The sequence below is a fragment of the Bombus vancouverensis genome, chromosome 12 (genome assembly GCF_051014615.1).
Source record: "Bombus vancouverensis nearcticus chromosome 12, iyBomVanc1_principal, whole genome shotgun sequence".
Classification (NCBI taxonomy): domain Eukaryota; kingdom Metazoa; phylum Arthropoda; class Insecta; order Hymenoptera; family Apidae; genus Bombus; species Bombus vancouverensis.
Window position 1 is genome coordinate 6,184,213 of NC_134922.1, and position 19,707 is coordinate 6,203,919.

At 35.9% G+C, this 19,707-nt stretch overlaps 1 protein-coding gene across 9 annotated transcripts in view; it reads left to right on the forward strand.

The window, feature by feature from the left end:
- Liprin-gamma (liprin protein kazrin) overlaps positions 1-19,707 on the forward strand; it is a 140,197-nt gene that overhangs the window by 48,803 nt on the left and 71,687 nt on the right. For 7 of the 9 annotated variants that reach the window (XM_076623414.1, XM_076623417.1, XM_076623416.1 and 4 more), the window contains exon 1: positions 3,939-4,168. The exons of the other annotated variants lie outside the window; for them this stretch is intronic. The gene's annotated coding sequence lies outside the window, so the exon portion shown is untranslated. Of the gene's footprint in view, positions 1-3,938; positions 4,169-19,707 lie in introns of those variants that run through there. 9 annotated transcript variants of the gene reach the window in all.

The following is a 19,707-nucleotide window of genomic DNA, read 5'->3' on the forward strand; positions in this document are numbered from 1 at the left end:
AGGGTTGGAGAGAAGGCCATGGAGGTCGAGAGGGCTCGAGCAGCTTGAGAATTAGCGGAGGGTCTTGCGGTACTGATAACGCAAATCGTATTGACGAAGGAATTAGTTGCACCATGGAACATTTGATGCCTACCAATCTGTTTGCTGCGAATTGTTATATATTCAAGTGACCTTACATTTTTTTTCAAATATTTTTTATCCTTACATTAATATCAGAGGGCCTTTTTTTATTCTTATATTAATATCATATTAACATTATTGGATTTACGAGTAGTAATGAATTATTTTAGGAGCCATAAATTAAGCTCAACTCTATAAATTAAAGGATACAGGAAAGTGATGATGTTAGAAATGCCGTTTTTTAAATTTACTTCAAAATTTACTATCATTTATGTCATCCTCTTAAGATAAATGAATTTATGGAAGTAACTCATTTGTGTCTCGAGAGGTGAACGTTAATTGTGTGGTACTCGCTAATAACCTCGTAGTTGATGCGACTATAAATAACAAGAAAGAAGAAGAAGATTAATTATGTAATTGTATAATGAAATTAAGTTTGGCTCCAGAGAAACTCATATACGAGTTATCGAGTCTGTAAGCAAATCTTTGAAATTCTCTTCACAAGCGTTGCAAAAAAAAGTCTCTTCTCAAAACAGAGATTAATGGGAAAAATTGACAAATTGGGAGGGAAGTATGCCACAGAGAAACAACAGCATCAATTTTTGATAACGGTGAAACATGAGCGAATGCTATTTTTTATTCATCTTATCATGCCTCATATTTTGCGTTTTTCCCGAGTTCCGACTCTTATTTCGATGAAAATATTTGTTGAAATGGTATGTGTCAAGCAATTTTGGATAAACAGATTACTAAACGTTTGAAAATAAAGTAACACAAAGCTAACTTCATTCTTTCTTTCTGTTTCAGGTACGTATTTGCAGTATCTCTTTAAAGAAAGCTATATGTACAGAGTTCAAGTTCCAAGAAGCTGACAGCACGCTCTAAATACGCACACGGTGAGTGTGATCTATTCACGAAGTTTCAGTTCAATGAAAAAAAAAAAAAAAGAAAAATTAAGTTTTTCCTCCCATCGTTCAACATACGAGATTCAAAAGTATAATACACGTAGAACGAATTGCACTAAAGCACAGCGAACTCTCTTTTAGAAGAAAAAATAGCCTAATTAAGCAGATTAACCCATTTAGTAATTAAAGAAACAAGGTAACTCATAAAAACACGTAACATCTATATTTCCGATAAAATAATTTATTTTCTCCAAAATCGTTCGCCTTCGTTAAAAACACACCACATGATACCCGCATTTATTAAAATTAAAGCCAGCATATCCGAAGTGAATACATTTTTATAAAATGTTAAGCTTATACGCTCGCTAAAATTAGAATTGACCTACGCGACGTGAATACGTTTTTACAAATTTTTTATCTGAATACATCTTTCATGACTCCAATGTTTAAAAGTGTTCTCGGCCAAGGAATGACCCAGTTAGCAGATTGAAGGAAGCAAAGGAAAATGAAATAAAAGAATCGTATGTATACATATGTACCTACATACTTGTACGTGAATTCTCGCGATGGTATAACACGCAAGTTGCAATGCGTAGAAACATAATGCATGTCGTATGAAGAGAATGATCAGGGGAAACAATGGCCGCCATTCGATCCGCGGTATCGTCGTTACATTAACACTAGAGAGAGAGAAAAAAAAATGTATACCAGAGGCGCGAATGAAATGTTCCGTATGTACATTCGTGAATGCAAGCTGACACGGGTGTGCACCCACAATAATGTATTGTTTGGCGTCAGGTAGTGGATATCGTGAACCGGTCTCGGCTCAGGTGTTTGGTGTTCTGCAATGTTATTCCGCTCCTCTTCTCTTTTCTATCAATTTCTTTCTCTTTCGCTCACACATAGATACGCACATACTTTACTTTTCCCTTCTCCTTTTTCTCCACTTTTCTGTTTTGTTACGAGATATTTACCTTCGGTCGGTTTTTAAAACCGGAACATCTGCGCCTCAAAGAGGGAAACGAGTACGACTCAGTTTAATTAAAATCCGCGAGGATTCATCGTGGCTTTTATATTAAAGATACTTTCTAGCTTCCCTAATTGCACGCCAACGTCGTTAATCAAATACTGTGCTCGCTGGTACGGTCGTTAACGCGGCAGCTACTGTGTTCTATGTGAATAGTTTCTTGTTGTGTATTTTTTTTAGTTACGATAGAAAAGTTACTTGGAACTGCGAAAATATATGCTTCCCAGAGTCATTATATGTAGAGCGATGATTTTGGATAATTGGTACGTTCTTGGGAAAATAGCGGGTTAATAGAGACGTTTTCTGTATTTACCAAGTCTTTCGTTCGTACTTCTTAGTGGAAAATGAAAATGCAGTACCATATGAGTGACAGTCGCAGTGAAGTCACATTCTCAACCTGCATATTAAGTAATCTGTGTATCATCCTTTCACTTTTACTTTGATGATGATACCCAATATTTTATTGTCACCCTAGCACTAATCCCACGATGCAATTAGTCCCAACTTCTATTACCTCATCATCCCCAGGCTTTCATTTCTGCCGCAACAATAATTCCCAATTACCATAAATCCTAACTTCAATTCCCTAATAAGTCCCCAATTACCATAAATGCTACCCTCAAGAAATATTCATTGAAATCTTTCTAAAATCAAATGCATTCATCAATGTCTCCGTCAGGCCGCTAAAATCCTTTGACAACCCGTTCATCCATTGATTATTTATGTGTATTGTAGTCATATTATACTTAGTTCTATCATTTTTTATATTTGAAGCAGTTATTTATATTTTATATTAAAAGCAGAAGACAAGCGCATTCACATTTTAGCTTCACTTGGAAATCTGTCGTCAAATGTCAATTATTGTGTTTGAAAGCATATAGAAATTTCTGAGAGCCGAGTTAAATAACAAAAATTTTCACTGGACAAGTTCAAAAATATTACTCTTATATGATTCATCATCAAACATGTTCGAGTTTGAATATTCAAAAGAAATTTATCATTACATTTATTTTCTTCTTAGTATAATCATTATTTTTCTGACAAAATACCTATGTACCGAATACGTAACATGTTGAGTGTACATAATATGGGACATATCGGTGATACTGTTACTGATGTTGATGATACGGAACTACACTTATTTTATGGCGGCAATTACGAAAGAGACAATAATTGTGAGAAATGAGTGCAATGTATTTGCTGTTTTCATTGGGATCACGAAGAATGTGTGTCAGGTGCGTCATTCGCGCGTTCAGCATGCGAAAGACAGAAACTTAACATAATATAATATCAGTTAGAAAAATGGAAGATATTTCCCTATCTGTCCTTTTTATCTAAATAAATATTCCTATATACATATTCTTAGGTGTTTCTGTCCATCGCTTGATTTAATTCTTTTTTATATTTGTTTACCACCACTTTAAGACATTTAAACCTTCTGTATAGCTAACTACTAACGCACAAATATCTATTACTTTTGTCGTGTTTTAAGGTCAGTTTCACCGGAGAAGAAGGCTGTTTCTCTATTTGACAAGCTTTTAAAATCAAGTGTTGCATATTAGTCGCAGTTACTCTATAGTAATCCTCTGATAATATATGCGCTCGTATCATTCACCGAAATACATTCGTTGAAATCCCTATACCCTTCTCTCGTACACGACTGGAATAAAAACCGGGGCGAATAATAACGATAATAACGGTTGTAATAATAGCTCGGTGCGGCGAAGTCGTTGCTTACTATCTGACAGCAGGCGGTGGTAACCCCGGCACGATCGAGCCGTAGCTCGGGGGCTCGTGAAACGAGGGGGCTTCCCCCCACCACGTGAAGGCCCGACGCAGGGCCCAGCCAGGTCGACCGACACCGTTCGAGTCTCGCCTCCGCTATCCTCAGTTCTCGACGAACCGGTGTTCGAACCGCGTTATCGTGTGTTCCACACGTCGAAACGTTTCACACGCGTGCGAATGTGTATCTGTTGTTTCGATATATTTTGTTATCTTCTCGAAGATTTTGTTTTCTTTTATCAGTGAGTTGGACGATTTATTGGTGTGTCTGCACGCTGTTTGCTAGTGGAATCGATTTACTTTTCCCGATTCGATCGTTTTTCGTATGAAAAAGGTATGTATGTACGCGCTGCGAAAATAGAAATAAAACATATACGTATAGGAAGCGATGAAGGTTCGAGAGCTTTGAAAAAGGTCTCCGTGGCGTGATGTAAAGCGCGTATTTTAACGGAGAGAAAGAGAGGGGCATATAGAGGGGATTCCAATTAATCTTCCTAACGGAATTTGGCTCGGAGCAACGGCGTTGTATCGTTGCCGGGACAGGATTTTTCCATGGTTCGTTTGCTCGAATTCTTCGCCTGAAATTATCGTCCTACGCGTACGCTGCGCGCGTTACCGGATAATAAAATATTGCTCAAACCGAAGCGAGTGAATCTCTCACGACGCGTGAGAGTTTTCAGAGAGTTTATATTTTCGTTCTCTGATTTTATTTCCTTCCTTCGCTCTTTTCTTCTTTTTTTCGGCTACCTTCAACTGGTGTCATTGGATCATGGGTGATCATAGCACGCGTACTTTGAGTGTATCCGCGTGTAATAAAATATTGCTCGAATTGAAGTGACTTAGTGAGCGTTTTGATAGAGTTTTGATTTGTGTCCTCTGTTTTTGTTCTCTCTCTCTCTCTTTCTCTGCTAATCGGTAACTGGTATCGAACTGGATTATAGGTGATCATAACATTGCGCGTAAGATTTGTGTGACGCGTTTAATTTTAGTAGATTTATTGTACACGGTGTTTCGTTGATATCGTATTCGATTTGTCCTAGGAATTTTCATATAAACATCAGATACTCCTTCCTAAGATGTAATCTCTTCCTGTTTGAAGCTTCATACAAAAAGCTGCCGTACTAGAATTACGAGCAGTGTCATCATATTTCTGTCTTTTATTAGAAGTAAATAATAGATGGTAGTAGAAATTACACAATTTTTGAGAACCGAACTTTCAACGTTATTCACGTGCATAACGTATTATTGGCAATATTGATAAACGTGGTTTATGCTTGATTGACCTCAGTCAATATTGCAGAAAGCTTTTATGTGTTTTCTATTAGCAAACAGTAGCAATTAAAGCTAATTTCATTGGAATATTCGTGTCATCAGTAAATTTAATAGAAAGTGGTGACGAGTGTTTGCATGTGGAAGGAATTTTTGGAATCATTTTTTGTGAGAGGGATTTATCTTAAAGAATGTTTCAAGAAAAGTAAATCTATTTGCGAGGATAAAAGTCTTTTTTTCTCTTCTCAAGTATAAGTGAAATATTTGACGTAGAAATGTTCTGCGTATCTTTGTTTTTACAAATGGCACAGTGGTATTTCAGGAAGGTGAAAATTTCGTGAATAAGCTGTGTCGTTGAGTTTCCCCTCTCTGTGTATACGTGTAATCCAAGTGCAAACGTAGGCGTTCTACTCGTGTGTCTTAAACTCGTTTCGAATTGTATATCGTGAACGAGTATCTTCGGCGAAATGGTTCTTTAAAGTCAGCCTCTGGAATAACCTTAATCGAAAGCCTTTAAAGATAATGATGTGCAATCATTCTGTGTTTGTAAAATATGGCATGTTTTTATTAGTAATTTGTTGCAAGCGAAGTAATTTCGTAAGTTTCGAAGTATAAATAATTGATGGATTCGATGAAAAAGTGACGAAATCTTTAACTTGTTCAGGGACGAATTTTTTAAAAAAGGAAGACAGAACAAAATTTACAAATATGAACAAAATACCATAAAATATTTTGCAACGCATTGGGAATTGCATCTTTTGGAATAATGTTTGAATTAAACGGAACCTAAATATTCACATACTGTGTCTGTTAAACGACACAGATATTAATAAATATTTTGAAATACCTAGCGATAATAGTGTGCACATATGTAATCATTGGTATCTCTGTATCATCTGGAATCATATTTCAACTAAACAAAACTTAAATGTACACACAACGTTCCAGTATTATTCAAGAGTTTAATTCGAGAAATCTCTGTATAAAATTAAACTTATTTTAATTACTTATAGTTAACTCTTTCAATAATAACATTCATAAAAGTTTTAAAATATCTAACAAGTTCCCAGTTACATACTATCGTTTTTAGAAAAAAAATGTACTCGTACAATTTTTTCTCTGAATTCTTAAATCAAATTTCTAACTATCGATTCAAATTTGCTAACTATGAGTTTATAGCAAAAGATACATTTTTCGATTGTTTTGCTATTGTACGATAAATCGATGCACCAAATACACAACCTTGCTTATCCACTCTGGTTACACAGAAGACGTATCGGAAATGCTGAGTTTTATATTTGCTCCGGGCAAATATTAGTCGAATATGAGAATGTTTGCAGTCTCATGCATTGGGACAAACTCAGGCGGACTTGTTTGAGAGTTGGACGCGTTTTACGAGATGTCGTGTAATTCCTGTTTAATTTCATAATATTTATCGTGATACGTCGAAACAAATCTCAGCTCGACTATTTGCGATCGTTCCATCCGATGCTAGTTTGAGGAAATTTACTGCACGGAAACAAATACAAATTGATGTAGAAATTGCGGAATCTCGAAACTATAGTAAGCTCATTCCGTAAACAATTTCATCTCTTATATTGCATTTTGAATATCTGAGATAAAATCATATGATAACGAGGCTCACAGGTAGCAGATTTAAAGAAATAACGAATAGCATTGATAGAGAAATGATCGATACCAATAAATTGCTAAATTAGAATGAAAGAATAAATTAATACTTGAACAAATTTGCATTTACTTCGATCGTTACGCTAAAATACTATAAAAAGAGATACAAACAGACAATTCCCAAGCAGTAACCAAATATTTTGCGCCATAACTTTATTAATTTTTCAAGAGGGAAACCAAACAACTTCAAATAATAAACTATTCATCGATGAATATAATATAATAATGTAATATTTATCAATAAAATTTTCTACCGTCTAAACTTAAATATATAAATATTTATGAAATTACTTAATAAGTGAATTTATTTATTGATAAATACATATTAATATTTTCTTCTTTTCGAGCAGATGCACGGGATAGAGTTACTCGAATGTTTACTTTATTTCGATCGATTTCAATCTTGTTACCAGGATTAACAATGAGATTTTTTTTAATCAATGAAAACCGAACGGTACCACTGCAATCTCGTCGAAACTGGCTCTCGAGGATTTGGTTACGCCCCGATACGTTTTAACACCATGACATGAATCGTGCTCGCTTGTGAAACGTTATTATTTACGGTCCACTTCAACCTAGAAATCTTCTTTTCGGAACAGCTGAGTCCCTGCGATGACAAAGGAAGAGATACCGGAATTTTTAGGTTAACTGGCGGTATTGTGCAATAGTAAGGAAACTCTCAGTCGGCATATTCCAATTATCGCGGATAATGGAGACATTAAGACGACAGAATCGTTTGAAATGATATAAAGGGGTCATTAGGTTAAAATGTTTTTATTATTCCACATAATAAAAGAAAGAAATTTATTCTGAGATATTGCACAATATTGAAAAATCTTTTCTAGTGAAGATATTCTTATTGTACTGGATGGGAGATATGAATCTGGCAAAATTGAAATTAATCTAGAATATTAGGTATACATCAATATACAATTTTTATATTAAGATATTCTAATTAATTTAATAATTGTTTCATAAAAAAGAGAAGAGTAATGGAAGTGTCATTCTAATTTGAAATTATTTCACGATTTAGGTAAAAATATTTTCGTAAATGTTTAGTTTTCTTCCAGTAGCGCAATATTAAGAAGTAGACGCGAATATAAACAGAAGTTTGGTAATTCGAAACTTCCAGTTAATGCACATGTACCTGATGAGTTTCTAAACTCATTTTTTTTTTTTTTTCAAAAACGAAACCTTAAACGAAAAAATGTCATTCCTCCTTTCTGACTTATTTTTGCATGTAGAATCATCACCCGACCTATCATGTACCCCCTATATTTATGGAAAGATCAACTATGTTAATTCTGTTTGCGTGATAATCAGAGAATTTTATTCGTTATGTTCCATTTTGTAGATTATAGTCGTAAAAATATAAATCTGCATAAATATTCGCAGTCTAGTTGTCGTTTACGGCTATCGCTTCGTGACAGGATTCGCGTCTCCCTCGATTCGTTTGACGAGAAATTCGCTGCAACACCGTAACCTACTCGATCCTCTCTCTCTCTTTCTGCGATATATGTAGTTCGCTCCAATGGGGACACACAAGTGGACTCACGAAACGGAAGCGAGTTAATGGTAGTGGGACATTTTTTTCATTTAATATTCCCTGTGCGCAACGATATATCCGTAGCGAAATCCCTTCATTTTCCATGCAGATCTTCTCCGTAATTTTTAACTAGTTGAAAATTACACGCCGCGAGATTATTGGATTATATTCCTCGTATGACTGCGACAAAGTAAACTTCGTTTTATTTTAGCTGTATTTTTACTTCCTGAGAGGGAGGTGGGATTACCAGTGACTGTAGGTTAGGTCAGATAATCCTCGGAGGATTAGCGATGTTTCTTCTAGCGCGAGTTTTAGGGGAAATGTTCGTCGCTGGATTAAGTATATACATACGTCATGCGTTATCAATGTTGCGCCCATTAACTCTGCTGTTTTAATAGTAGTAAAATTTATATAGATAATTCTAAAACCAAAAAGGCGGTCAAACAGTAATAGCAGCAGAAAGGCAAAGGGAAAGTGAAAAAGAAATTTGGAATTTCAAAAATGTTACGTCTATTTTAATTTTTCTCTCTTCATTCTCTTAATAATATTACAGCTTCCTTTATCAGATTGTACATCTCTCTCCAACAATATCGACGTTCGATCCGAGGCGAACAGAATTTTAATACACGTATTTCCCTGTGTGTTATTTGTCTCGATGCTATCGTTTTCTGGTCGCAATCGATACCATGTACGTATCTATGCGGCATATCCGTAGGGAAAGATTCGGTTTAACTTGTGTCACTGTATGCTACTACGCTCTATCGGCGTTGTATCGTGGTTGTTTCAATGGGTTACAAGTGGGTTCGGGGAACGGAAGCGAACAAACAATATTACAGCGTCGAATCGAATTGAGGGAGTCAAGGAATAAAAGAGAATGAAATTAAAGCAAAAGGGTTCGCAGAATATTCTGCGCAAAGATAAAAGCAGAATTAATGTAAAAGAAAAGAGAACTGAGAAAGGTATTTATGACATTGTACAACGTGTGAATGTAGAATTGCCCAAGAATGTAATTCGTAAAGGAAGAAGATGATATTAGAAGTTGATTACAGAGATGAGATAGAAGAAGGATAGAAATGGAAGTGAATAACGAAAGTAAATTAACGGGGCGATGAAAGTATTTAAAAACCCCGAAGAGAGAAAGTGAAGAAATGGGAAGTCCTACGGATCAAAGAAAGATCTAAATGATCATAGATAAAGAATCTACTGGAAGAATAAGATGAAATTAAAGGGGAATGGTAGACGGTGTAAAAGAATTAGAAACAACGAGAAAGTGAAAGTTCAAAGGAAGCAAATTATATGCTGATTCAATAGTGAAGAAAATTTGTAGACACCAATTATCGAGAACGAAAAGAATAACAAGAAGGGAGAAGAAATTAAATAACAATATTAAGATAGAAATCTATTTGTAGCGAAAAGATGAAAAGTAAAGACAAAGCCGACTAAGAAACAAGATTACAAGAGAGACAAATCTCTTCAAGAGATATTGCAAGAAATTATGAAATATACAGACATAAGAAATTACAAAACGGGACAATGAGAGGAAACAGACGAAGATACGAGAGATCTCGTTTTCGTAGAGGAGAAGCTTAAGGAAAACGACACAAATACAGAGTTTGTAGAAAGATTACGTCGAATATAGAAAAAACTAGAAAACTAAAAATGGAAGAATATGAAGGAAGAAGTGAAGAATAAAAGAAAGTGTTAAAAATGTGCAAAAAGTGAGCTGAGAATGGAATGGAATGAAATTGCAAGAGGATCAATAAAAAGGAAAAGGCGAAGACAGGAGAAAACGCGTGTAAGGGGAAACGAAACGTGTGAAAAGAGAAAAGGGCAGATATAAGAATTGGCTGCGCTTTATTTCTCGTCGATCGAGTATCAGCCACAGACTCTTGGGCATCGTAAATGCGACTCGACTGATAAATGTATTACGATTCGTTCGCCTACTTTTTCCACTTTCTATTTGTCCAGCATAGTGCATCTTTGTCTGTGGATTACGAGAAAGTGTGCCCTTAAATTGCATTCTCCTCGATGGAACTCGTAACTGCAATCGAAAACAATGGGATTATCGACAACTCTTTGCCATTGCAATATAATGGTGTTGAATATAAAAATTGTATAAAAATTATTCGAGGAGTAACGACGTATTGTAATATTCTACTATACAGGTTGTCTCATTTTAATCGGCAAATAACTTCTGAACTATACATTAATCGAAAAAGTGTTTCGAATAAAACTTCTTTTGTTTCGAAGGAGACGTCTTGTGATGGCCACAGATCTTATCTAGATGCAAGTGTCTTCGAAATATTAAGGTGACCATTGTTTTTTAAATGGAACTATACGTTTCTTATGCACCATCAGATACATTTTTCAATTATCTATAAAAGAGTGTACAGTCAATTGAGTCGAAAAATAACTAGTTTAGAAAATATATTAACTTCATTCTTGTAAAACCTGGCGTATGAAAGACTAGGAAAGATAACGTGCTTCTATGTTCATGTTTTCCTGGTCTTTCATGCACTCAGTTTGATGAAATTAACATTGAAATATCTCTGAAACTAAGCATTTTCAGATACAAATACCTTAATACTTTTTTGTAGAGAATTAAAAACTCTATCGAATGGTCTATAAAAAAATGTATAGTTCTATCTAAGAAAAAGTCATCTTGAGATCTCGAAGACGCCTCCACCTGGACAAATTTGATAGTCATCATAAGACGCCCACCCTGAAACAGAAGAAATTTTACTTAAAATATCCTTTACAACAATGGGTACTTTGGGAAATAATCGCGTGGGAAGATTAAAAGTGGGATGTATACACAGTATATTCTGATTTCATTATACTCTAATATTCTATTCCATTTGTGGAAATGGAAATGGATGGGAATGGAATGGAAATACGAAGATAATTAAAAATGTGAAATCTAATAGATTTTCAGATTAAAGGTCGCTTCACGTAGGAATTATTAATTTTTGCTACATCATACGAGAATCTACGATATGGAACGTGTAATTCAGATCTCTGGCCATATCAAGCACATATTCGCGAAACAAACGCGATTCGTGTTCGCCTAATTGAGATATCAGGCAGAACAACTTTATAGCCCGATTGTTTCATTTACAATTATAATTTATTCTGTGTTGGTTCATTTCACCGAAGAAAAAGTAGTGTAATTTGTAGGATGTTTTCTAGAAGACGCATTCTCCGATGAAGATCGTGAATAATGGTAAAAGCTTAAGACCGATGGAACTTGTTGATACAAGATTTAGTTCTATCATGGGATTCTGTGAGATCGTCTTCACTGCAGTTCATTTTTATGGACTAAACATTTTTTCTTTTTTCTTCTTTTTCTTTTTTTTTTTTTTAGAAAATGTTATTAAGTTGTGAGATAATCTTAGTTGCCATTAACGAGATTTTCATTATTTGATTAAACTGAATTAGAAATGTGGGATCAGTTATGACAGATGATTTTCTATTCTTGTATTCTCCGGAAGTAACCTGCCACGAAGACATTTTATTGTACATTTCCGACCTAGATTTTCTAGATTTTATTTATTCCATTTATAGTATACAGTTGCCTTATATTACTTAACTTTTAAATTCTGTACTTCCTATTCTTATTTCCTCCAAAATTGACTCCCATACTAAAGTTTTATCCTCGCTTTGTCATCCTAATTCACCTGGTTAATTACACCATCATCCTCAATAATTAAAATTTGCAATTGTAAAAATGTATAGAATGTATAGAAATAAAAACATATATAAAATATAGCACAAATCACAATATACATTATGCTATTTAATACGTAAAACAAATTTCTATACGTAGGTTCTCTATGTGTGCTTATGAAACTATAATACAAAGCATGAACATCTATTGCATAAACATTTTACTGATCGATAGATTGCAGATTTGTATGCATTTATAGGGGAGGTGCAAAATTGCACAGAATACGCACAATGTGAAAACATATTTTAAAATACATAAAACATCCAAAGTATAAAGCTTTCTATAATACTTGGTAGGTAAAACAATTACTTTTTTCAATCATGCTGTCGAAAATATGAATTTGCACATATATATGTATAATTTACAATAGAAATCTCAGCCGCCTGCCAATTACGATTCACAAAATAATCCACGAAAGAATACGTCAATCACGGCTAATCCCGTAGTACCATTAACTGAAATAGTGACACGTGAATTAATAAACAGCAATCACGTAGCAGACACAGTGTCTCCATTCATCGACTAAACGATTTACAACCTAATCCATTCTTCCTTGGTACCGAATCCCAGGGAAGAAAGCATCGCGCTTTTAAATTGTGTTTCCGCATCGGCAGTCCTGTTTCAATGAATAATTACTAAGGGACGAATGAACGGAAGTGGAAACGCGATTGGAGGAGCGGCGCGATAGCTCGGTGTGTTTCAAGCGGATTCGCGCAGCGTGGGAACGATTCCGCTCTGGATGAGCCGAGCCTTCGTTGACTCCGGGAGCCGTGGAATGTTCACCGGCAACTTCTTCCTTCTCCACCCTCTCTTCCTCTCTCTCTCTCTCGCTCCTCCTTCTTTCGTACCGATGGGCCTCCTGGTTTTATCTCGTCGTCGAGTTTCAACTGATAAACGTCGCGAAACGTCCTCTTGTCGTGCGTTTGTCTCGTTCAATGTTCTCTTGACATCTTTCTTGCTCTGTAGCGCAACACTTTGCGTCAATTTTCATGTCAGTTTTTACTTGTTATCTTCCAGGTACGTTCTTATCTGTGGTTACGATCTTCTCGATGTTCCTTCTATTTCAGTTTAGATCATTTAGTTGGGATTATTTCGTTACTTTAATAAGAAAATGGAGAGCGAAATATCGTCGGTGTTGGGTCAGGTTCTTTCGCGATTTTGTGGGATCGGAGGTTAAGTGCTTTGAACATTCTGGTCGATTTGTGGTGGGATACGTCAGTATTAATGAAATAACGGCTGTTAATAGCGTTTATCGATAATCTGGTACGTCAATTTTGCATTAAATCAATGTTAAAAGCGATGTTACTAGTAGTGAATGATGGAGTAATGACATCATATTAGAATAACGCTTAGTACCCTCTTATAAAATCAGTAAATTTTAAATTTCTGTCATTTATCAAAAAAGCTACCGATGTTACATTAAGCTCAAATTTAATATCAGTAGTTTTTGATTAAGTTAATCTCAACATCCTCGTCATTTCAAGATAATCTTTTCTTGATTTCAAATATATCAGAGTAAAAACTACAATTCACCATCTTTTCTTTTTACCTTCTCTGTTGTTTGTATGCATGAATTGTGTATTACCTGAAAGAGATTTGCATTTTGGTTATTTATGATTTCAATCCGATTTATTCCAAACAAATAACTTTATTTAACTTATTAATTATCATTTAATACATACCTTAATCAACACTTCATCTTCCTGGAGCACGACCTAATCGAAACGAGAAAGGCGTTGGCAGGCCCAGCGAGACACGTTGTCGAATGTTCAGATAACCGGAAGTTAACACGCATTTCGATAATCGAGATTCCACCGCGTGTCCACGTATTTGCATGTCGCTTTACAGGGGCAATAAATATTTATTAGAATTTACGCTGCCTGGAATACGTATTCCCTGGAACGTGTCACGGAAAAATCGATATGTTCCAAAGTGGAATCTCAGTCGACATTTCCTGCGCAGTAAGATTCACTCATTGCTCGATTTTTCTTCTTCTTTTTTCTCTCCCTTTTCGTCCTATTTATTCGTATCTCGATATTACTGCAAGAGGGACTATAACAATAACGGTAATAATAATAAAGAAATGACCGAAGCCACGCGGCTGTTGCAGAAGCTATCGTAACTGATTAATATTTATGAGAATCGGCTATCTGCATATCGATCCCTCGGGACATTCGGTTGCTACCCGTAGGGATTTCCCAATGTATATTTACATCCATTACTTATTCGACGATGTGTCTCGCGATCTTTCGAGAAATAGAGCTGTCTGAATTTTGTCATCGGTATAAATTAGAGCTGAGACGCCCCGCGACTCTTGCCAGGAAGTCAGCAACTTTGGATGATACGGCTAAGGTAACGGTTGTATATGACAGCATAGATAAAGCGTAATTTTGATATGTCGTTGTTTCGAAATACTATATTTTATACGAAGAACACGATAAGTCGTATTATCCATTTTTTACAGGACAATTGGTTTTAAAATTCCATACCAATTAATCCTACGTTATCAAAATTCTCTCTTTATCTGATTTTCATATTGTACGTGTATTTCTCTATTCACCTTGTAATTTAAAAAATACTGCTCGGTTCTAACATGGACATAAGGCTCACAGTAAATGTATAACAATTCATAATCTAAAAATTATTTTATAATTTGGAAGAAATGTAAATTCTAAAAATTCGAATCCTTAATATTATTAAATTCAGCCATCAATGAAATAACGATTATCTACGCACATCAGTTTTCTAAGTGAATCATTGTTTCATCGTTTTTAAAATTGCACGAATGTTTAACGGAAATCGAGTGTTTTAGATGGAAAATATGCAAATGCAGAGAAGTAAGGCATATTGGTGAGAGCGGTGTAAAAGCCGCATGGTGTTACAAGCTCCGTGGAAATTGAAGGATGCCAGGGGAATGGATAACACGGTCGGTTGCGTCACATTCTCGTCGCGGCATTGAAAACGAGCAAAAGTACCGCGGGCCATTTAAGGTACTTGTCTCGTTGCGTTCCCGTTTTACCGTAAAGGTTGCCCTCTCGCAACATTCCGGCTAGAAGGTTCTTCAGGTGAACAAACGTACGCGACATGATTGAACATGTTAAATTTTAAGATCTCCCGGGGAACTCGACGAAATGCGGATTCTCTCTTTTTTCTTCCATATTCTCTTCGTGAAAAAGCGAGACCACGAAGACAAGACAGAAATTGTCTGCTTCCACTTAAATGTACGGAACAAGAAGATGAAACAGATAGTTGCTTAATTATATCGACATAGTTACCAACGTAGGATTAAACATGAAACATCTAAGGAGTGAAAGGAAAGGTTACCTTAAAGTTGGAAAATTTCAGTAAAATAATAATTGTCTAACTAGATTCTTTTTCTTTAACTAGTATATATCGATAAAACTATGAATTTGTACAAATATCCACAATCTAGTGATCATTTTCTATGGCTCCATCGTTAGGCTCACAATTTATTTTCTCTTAGGAAAATTGGTGACCATCATCGACGTAATTTAAATTTCAGAGAGTCAAATACGAATCTATTTAATTTCAATTGTTTAAAGAATATTTCTATACCGTATTAGCGAATACTTACAAGAAACGCTTATAACAATACTACTTAAAATAACACTTGACCTCAAACGCTAACTTTATTTCTATATAAAAGACACGAAACATAGGTTCTACAGTTAGCGAACAAGTCGAAGCTTCACGAACAAAGTATTAGGTCGTATATCTGAAACATCAAGAACTTTATAAGAGGGAGTCAAGAAGTTCTTTTTGACGCGGACAGGACACCACCCAGTCGCGAAAAAAGATCGAAACGCGGAACGTTATAACAGAATTATGAACTCCGTACAACATATTCATACAATATTCACATTCAGCGAAGGTAGCGGCGTACAACGTGAACTATATCGCATAGTGCGTCACGTGCGTTGCTTCCTGCAATCATGCCGCACGTTTCTGCTGTTTAACATCCCCAGATGGACACTAATCTTCCGTTTTGGGTTTACGGGGACCGGAAATCGTTCGTGTCGCATTGTACATTCACCGAACTACTGCCAACATATAATGTCGTGTATAGATATCATATTTCGCGATATAGTATTGTAATTTGGGATGAAACTGGAAGGGGATAGTTCTGTGGTATGAAAGGAAGGATTTGTCGGCTGGATATCGCACATACCATTTTTCTCTATTTTTATGGAATTTGGAAATGGTTCTTTTGGGATAGGAATTAGGGATTTTATAAATGGACCGAAAGATTAATCGGCGTATAGAGATCCTTTTTTCTTTCACTGGTATAGAAATCGATCGATTATTAAAATGGAAGGAATTGAATGGTCGTTTAAATTTAAATGTACGTAGAGATTTTAAATTATTATATATGATTGATGATCATATATGATGATATTATATATCATTATGTTAGATAATATTGAAATCCTAAAATGGTTAAAATGTTTTATACGTACGCGGCTCATCTTTAAGATGAAAGTACAGTATAGGTACATTATCGTTTTTGTTATAAAAATAATTTCAAGTATATAATATTGCGTACATATAACGATTAAGACAACCTTTTATCAGCGATAATTAAATCCTACGGAGTCAAAGTTTCACATCGAGAATCGCTCCGATTGTCTCTACCCTATCGCTCTACTCTGATCAAGAACCATCGATTCTCAAAAATGTTTGATATGAAACACGTGTTTGCACCGGAAGCGCCATAAACATTATCATCCTCTCTCCTATAAGGATAGTTTTAATACCAACATAGTTGGGCTTCCGGGTGCACGGATGAGGCTTTATCGTGGTACACGATGTGTTACGAAAGCTCGTTCACGAGGAGGTGCACTAAATTGCTTCTTAATTGCGCGCCACGAACTTGCTTTAACGTGTATACACGTGTTTGTTCCTCCTATGTGCATAAGCCACGTATGTGCGCGTCTATACTTACATAAGCGAATAAACGAGCAAGAGGGACACCGAGAAAGAAACAAAAGAAAAAATGAGAGGCAGAAAAAAGGAGAATCCGAGACAAGGGCTGGATAGAAGGTTAGAAAGAGAAAGAAGAAACGCGTATGCAAATCTGCTGCATCCTTTGGCGCACAACGTGCGAGCATCGGCGTATACGAAGTTTGATTGTGCTTATGTGATCGTGATTGGTCGCTTCAAAGGCGTGGGAGACAAAGCAATTACGACGTCAGGGCTGGATCCAATCTGATACGCTGTTCTGATTATATTGTTCATTTCCCTGATGAAACTGGCGTTATCCTAGAAACCCGGTCTATGGACTAGATTTCGCTTAGTTAATACCGAGATTGATCGTTTGAGAATCAGGTTTCAGGAACAATCTTGCTTTCACAGTGTTTGATATTATTTATTCTGTGACATGTTAATTGACGTTTCAGTATTCGAAGCACGCGAATGGGCGTTTTGTGTGAGTTAATTACGTTGCAACGGATACGTATGGCACTGGAGTAACCTCGTGAGATTCGAATAGTATTAAATAAATGACGTAGAAATAACAACCAAAGCCATTTTAGTATATTTTTAGATTTCTTATATATGTGAACTTATCGTGAGTATATAGATTGCAGTCGTTTAATTTGTGTTCGGTATAATTAGACTCATATGTTTATTAATGAAGCCACGAGCCGTACTTCCGCTGCGTATTATCGCGTATTAATGACTTTCTGACTTCCAGGATGCGATTTATCGTTATTCTCTACAAATTATATTGCCATCGAATTGTCTACTGTCTATATATATAATTCGAATTTTCGATAAATATAATTATAACAAAGTAGCTGGCATAGTCTCTTAAACTAGAAACTTATATTTCCTTTATATCAGTTCCTCTTATCCTACGTGAAATAGTATTACATTAGAGTAAAACGGTCGAAAAATAATCTGTAGGTATATACGTAGACTTCATCGTCAGGTTGATCATTCACTTAGAAAAAAATTTCCGTCGTTAGCATGACAACGACCTATTAATGGCGTGATTGTAATCAGCTACTAATTCAATCGCAGCTACGGACTAACAAGCAAGGATAACAAGTACCAATAACTATCGTTAGTAACACACTACGTTAACGAGAGATAATAATCGATACAATTACAGAGAGAGGTGATCGTACGATTCGCGTAATATATCCAGGTAATAAATTAAGTTATATCGATTCAACTGCAATATTGCCTCTTTCCATCTTCATAAGCAAAATGGTACACGATTGCGTTACGTCTTCTTCTATTTCATTCGCGGTACGTAGTAGTTTCTGCGTTTGCGCTTCGTTCAATTGGTTCACGGCGCCGGCGTTCTCCCTTTTTCTCTTTTTTCAGCGCATGCTACTTCTACGATATAACCACGGTATAAATATTCATGAATTTCGTGGCTCTGCTCCCCCTCAGTCATCTCTGTTTCACGTCCATGTCATTTTCCTCTCACCCGTTAAACGCGAACCCGTTTCCCTCCGCCTTTCCATTTCTTTCTTTTTCCCCCTTTTTCCGTCTTTCTACTCATCTCGTGTCACACCAGCACCCTTTATACACAGCTGCCAAGGCTTCCCCGAGGAATGGTTTGTGGTAATTGGCTCACGGAATCAGTCATCGTACTCGTGTATTTTATTTCGGCTTTGCTGTATATTGTAATAGCTTCTTCTTTTTGGGGTAACTCCTCAGGACTAGATAAGGGGAATTCGCTCGAAAGCAACAAATGTTCTTTGCTTCTGGATATTTGGAATTCGTACATTTCAAATTTGCAATGCTAATAACTGCAAGCAGAGAAACGATGTAATGGAACGAAGAGAGTTTCGAGGATTGCAGATCGGAAAATCGTAAATAAAAGAATCAGAAATGCAAAGATTGTAGATCTGAGAATTCCAAACTTAATGACCTCGACTTTAAAATTCTTCTACAATACCAGAAATTTTCTAGCGTCAACTGGTAACAATTTTTATTAATTCACAATCTTTTCCACCAATGCTTTTCAAAATTTCTTAGTTATAGCAGTAAAAATTGAGGAACGCAAAAGTTGCGAATCTAATAATTACGAACTTTGAATTCCCAGAAATTCCAGGAATTTTTTAATATCAACTATTATTAGTCGTAACATTAGAATGACAGTTCTTCCTTCTTAGGAATGATAGCGTTACATCGAGAGAAGATGGTCGTGAATTTTCTGTAAGGAAAAGGTTTAGATACCGTTTGCATTGTCGTGTCGGTGGTCACGGATCGTCGATCCTTCCGGTCCGGCTTTCACCGTTAAGGCTCATCCTGAATGCTCTTTCGAGCGAGACAGATTGTTCCAACGCTTATTGTTCTCGTGCGACATAAATCAAGCAGGTTGATCGAGAACACTACTTCTGATCGTGAATTCCTTCTTCGAACTTAAGTGCACTGGCTTCTTTGGACAGACATCTTTGTTTTTCTCTTGCTGTTTCATACCAATCCTAATTTCCTCGCCAATTATTTCTTCCCTCTCAGCCAAAGATATCATCGCTTCGATAAAGTTACATTGTATTGGTATTATTAAACGTTAAATCGAGCAAAATTTATCAAGCTTTAATTCACCTTTGGTTCAAACTGCCAACCAAATGACGAATAGAATGTGAAATGAGATTATTCCGTAGGA